This window comes from Penaeus japonicus, unplaced genomic scaffold (genome assembly GCF_977035675.1).
Source record: "Penaeus japonicus unplaced genomic scaffold, GWHDUDI00000001_assembly GWHDUDI00000039, whole genome shotgun sequence".
NCBI classification, from domain to species: Eukaryota; Metazoa; Arthropoda; class Malacostraca; order Decapoda; family Penaeidae; genus Penaeus; species Penaeus japonicus.
Genome location: NW_028234441.1, coordinates 15,929,454 through 15,934,453, shown reverse-complemented (window position 1 = coordinate 15,934,453; position 5,000 = coordinate 15,929,454). Strand labels below are relative to the sequence as shown.

General features: G+C 36.6%; 1 protein-coding gene across 4 annotated transcripts in view; it reads right to left on the bottom strand.

The window, feature by feature from the left end:
• The window catches only part of LOC122244784 (galactosylceramide sulfotransferase-like), an 8,195-nt gene extending 5,840 nt beyond the window's left edge, over positions 1-2,355 (bottom strand). For all 4 annotated transcript variants that reach the window (XM_086533604.1, XM_086533605.1, XM_086533606.1 and 1 more), the window contains exon 1: positions 2,122-2,355. The gene's annotated coding sequence lies outside the window, so the exon portion shown is untranslated. The remainder of the gene's footprint in view (positions 1-2,121) is intronic.
• Positions 2,356-5,000: the final 2,645 nt, after the last annotated feature.

The window sequence follows — 5,000 nt, the reverse complement described above, 5'->3', positions numbered from 1 at the left end:
CTCCTGGTGATGATCTTGTATGATTTTTGTGCCTTTTCTTTTTTATTTATGTATACATTTTATTTGCATTAATCGATGTTCGACGTGGCTTATGACGTCACGAAAGCTATAAATATAAGCCGCGTTGAGCTGGAAATAGATCCATTCTCAGCCAGACAACGGTGTTTCGCTATCCCCCTGTGTGATTTTTTTTAATTAGCCGGCGGATGGAAGACTCAGCCCATCGAAGCGTCACATCATCGTATTTTAATACAAGTTAAGTTCTGTTTCCTGACTGCATTTGTTTTTCATAGGAGCTGGACATGATTCTTTATTTTTAATTATAAATATGAACCAGTCTTGACAGGTTATACAGTATTATGATGCTGAAGAACATTAATTAAGGTTTCTTTTTCACGGTTTTATGTTTTTTCATAAGGCAACTTAATTTTGATGAGATAATACTAAGAACCAATCCAGGGGTGTCAATTGATTTCTACACGCTACCAATCCATATAAATTAATTCTACAGGAACCCACTAATTATAGTATATTGTGGCTACGGAGCCTTATACCCCGCGACAATTGCGAAATTATTAATAGTAATTTCACTTTTTTTCGATGTGTAACATTTTCAAACTAAACGAATCCGCTGCGCCGGTAACACACACTCTGTCTTTTTCTAGTAGAAAATCCATAGCTTGAGAAACAGAGGCTTCTTAGCTAAAAATATATATATATATAAGTCCTCACCCAACCACTCATCCACCCCAAAAAAGACCAATAAATCTAAAAGTAAATATTGATATGAGACATAGCAGAAAGGAAAACTAAAAGGTATTGATTATTAGAATTACTCAATAAACGGCATAAAATAAAAGAAAGGTCAAAGGGTCAAGAGTGCGCTGTTGTCTTATCGAATTATTGGAGGAAAATTTGGTTATTTTGAAAATACAGGTCACTCATAGCAATAATAATAATAATAATAATAATAATGATAATAATAATAATAATAATAATAATGATAATAATAATAATGATAATAATAATAATGATGATGATGATAATAATAATAATAATAATGATAATAATATTAATATTAATAATAATAATAATGGTAATGAAAGGCTGATGACAACCTTCTTGGGCTAGCAAGGAACACCTGTGCGAACATAGGCACACTCGTTTCCAGTTGCATCACTTGGCGTAGTCAGTGTGTGAACCGCCAGTTTCGAACCTATTAATTTTTATTACTTAACTATTTTATATTACATTTTCTCTCTCTCTCTCTCTCTCACTTCTCACTTCTCAAAACTATTTCGAGCTATGAACGATAATAGGTTTTAGTAAATTTCAGCGTCCAGCCTTCTTCCTTCCCTCCTAACCGCCTGTATGTGAATGCGAGTTTCATAATCAACACTTTTCATTATCAACAGAAACATTTTATGGTTTTAAAACTAAGGATTGTATAACATATATGAAAATGCAAATATCAAATGTTTTACCCAACACACCCACACCAACACACGACACACACAAACACACACACATACACACACACACACACACACACACACTCAAACAAACAAACAAAACCACGCACAGAAAGAGTATGGAAAGATGAGAGAAGAAAAGAGAGGAGGAGGAGGAGAGGGGAGAAGAGAGAGAGAGGAGGAGGAGAGGGGAGAAGAGAGAGAGAGAGAGAGGAGGAGGAGAGGGGAGAAGAGAGAGAGAGAGAGGAGGAGGAGGAGAGGGGAGAAGAGAGAGAGAGAGAGAGGAGGAGGAGAGGGGAGAAGAGAGAGAGAGAGAGAGAGGAGGAGAGGGGAGAAGAGAGAGAGAGAGAGAGGAGGAGGAGGAGAGGGGAGAAGAGAGAGAGAGAGAGAGGAGGAGGAGGAGAGGGGAGAAGAGAGAGAGAGAGAGAGGAGGAGGAGGAGAGGGGAGAAGAGAGAGAGAGAGAGAGGAGGAGGAGGAGAGGGGAGAAGAGAGAGAGAGAGAGAGAAACAGAGAGAGATACCAACAGTCCGAAAATACATACGCCGTTGGCAGAAAGCGAAATGGAGTCAATTATTAATACAGTTGATCTAAACTGATAAGAAGAGACAATGATGCAATGTAACATATGGTACTTTATTTACGACTTACGGCAGTGGTCCCCTTTTTTTATTTGTTGCAACCTGTTACAGAAAAAAGGTGACGTATCAATAAGCACAGACTGGAAATAGGTGTTGGCTGTTGAGGGCCACAAGGAACTGCAGTAACATGGCTTGAATGGTATCTTGGGTAAGTGCCGGTTGCCACTAACTATTTTTTCGGCGTCGTTATTTGACACCTGTGTCAAATAACTGTGTGTGTGTGTGTGTGTGCTAACAGTTTTTTTTTTTTGGGGGGGGAGGGGGGGTGGAGCAAATGAAGATAGCAATAGGGAACATATTATAAAGATGTTTTATGCTAATCTTCTAACATCTTATACAAAATAACTAGGAAAATATACATACGTGAGAAATGCTCAACGGTAATCCGCTATTTCGAATCCAGAGTGACAGAAATCTGACACGTCATTTTCATTTAAGTAAACACTCTTTACCGATTAAATTATATAAAAAAATGGTTTGTTTAGTATCATCTTTCCATTTTCTTATATTTGAAGATAATATTGTTGGTTCGGATTTCTAATTGAAAGAAAGGAAACTGGAAAACTTTCCCTCTCTTTTTTCTCTCTATCTGTCTATCTATTTATCTACCGATCTATCTCTATCTCTATCGATTTTCTCATTTTCCCTTCTCTCCTTTCCTCTTTCCTCTCGTGTCCTCTCCTCTTTTCTTCTCATGTCCTCTTTTCTTTTCCTCTCTATTCTTCTCCCTCCTTCTCTTTCTGTTTATATAAAAGAAGGGTCAATGTGACTTAACTACACTTAGGATAAGTATTAAAGGAAGATTTAGTTATTTAGGAAAAGTAGTTCCTCATCACTAAAATTAATACCGATGATAGATTTATATCGACCTTAGCATAGTCATATTGTAGTGACCTGGATTGCAGCCTCCGAGTCGGATGACGATCCTCCGAGCGGCATCCGAACGAGATGAGCCCGGCTCTCGTTTGGCGCCACCGAGATGCATTAGTGACGTGTCACAAGAAGCTGTTTGTAAGACGCTGCAGCATCACTTCATCGCTCTCTCTCTCTCTCTCTCTCTCTCTAAAAGTAAATATTGATATGAGACATAGCAGAAAGGAAAACTAAAAGGTATTGATTATTAGAATTACTCAATAAACGGCATAAAATAAAAGAAAGGTCAAAGGGTCAAGAGTGCGCTGTTGTCTTATGGAATTATTGGAGGAAAACTTGGTTATTTTGAAAATACAGGTCACTCATAACAATAATAATAATAATAATGATAATAATAATAATAATGATAATAATAATAATAATGATAATAATAATAATGATAATAATAATAATGATGATAATAATAATGATGATGATGATGATGATGATAATAATAATAATAATGATAATAATATGAATATTAATAATAATAATAATGGTAATGAAAGGCTGATTACAACCTTCTTGGGCTAGCAAGGAACACCTGTGCGAACATAGGCACACTCGTTTCCAGTTGCATCACTTGGCGTAGTCAGTGTGTGAACCGCCAGTTTCGAACCTATTAATTTTTATTACTTAACTATTTTATATTACATTTCTCTCTCTCTCTCTCTCTCTCTCTCTTTCACTTCTCACTTCTCAAAACTATTTCGAGCTATGAACGATAATAGGTTTTAGTAAATTTCAGCGTCCAGCCTTCTTCCTTCCCTCCTAAATGCGTGTATGTGAATGCGAGTTTCATAATCAACACTTTTCATTATAAACAGAAACATTTTATGGTTTTAAAACTAAGGATTGTATAACATATATGAAAATGCAAATATCAAATGTGTTACGCAATACACCCACACCAACACACGACACATACACACACACACACACACACACACACACACCCTCAAACAAACAAACAAAACCACGCACAGAAAGAGTATGAGAAGATGAGAGAAGAAAAGAGAGGAGGAGGAGAGGGGAGAAGAGAAGAGAGAGAGAGAGAGAGGAGGAGGAGAGGGGAGAAGAGAGAGAGAGGAGGAGGAGGAGGAGAGGGGAGAAGAGAGAGAGAGAGAAGCAGAGAGATACCAACAGTCCGAAAATACATACGCCGTTGGCAGAAAGCGAAATGGAGTCAATTATTAATACAGTTGATCTAAACTGATAAGAAGAGACAATGATGCAATGTAACATATGGTACTTTATTTACGACTTACGGCAGTGGTCCCCTTTTTTTATTTGTTGCAACCTGTTACAGAAAAAAGGTGACGTATCAATAAGCACAGACTGGAAATAGGTGTTGGCTGTTGAGGGCCACAAGGAACTGCAGTAACATGGCTTGAATGGTGTCTTGGGTACGTGCCGGTTGCCACTAACTATTTTTTCGGCGTCGTTATTTGACACCTGTGTCAAATAACTGTGTGTGTGTGCTAACAGTTTTTTTTCTTTTTTTTTCTTTTTTTTTGGGGGGGTGGAGCAAATGAAGATAGCAATAGGGAACATATTATAAAGGTGTTTTATGCTAATCTTTTAACATCTTATACAAAATAACTAGGAAAATATACATACGTGAGAAATGCTCAACGGTAATCCGCTATTTCGAATCCAGAGTGACAGAAATCTGACACGTCATTTTCATTTAAGTAAACACTCTTTACCGATTAAATTATATAAAAAAAAAAAAAAATTGGTTTGTTTTGTATCATCTTTTTTTTTTTTTATTTTTCTGTATCATCTTTCATTTTCTATATTTGAAGATAATATTGTTGGTTCGGATTTCTAATTGAAAGAAAGGAAACTGGAAATACTTTCGCTTATTTTGACAAAACAACCACACTATCCTCTCTGTTTTTTCTCCTCATCTATCTGTCTATTTTACAACTTATCGTACTAATCTACTACCGATCGTTCTCTATCTCTATCGAT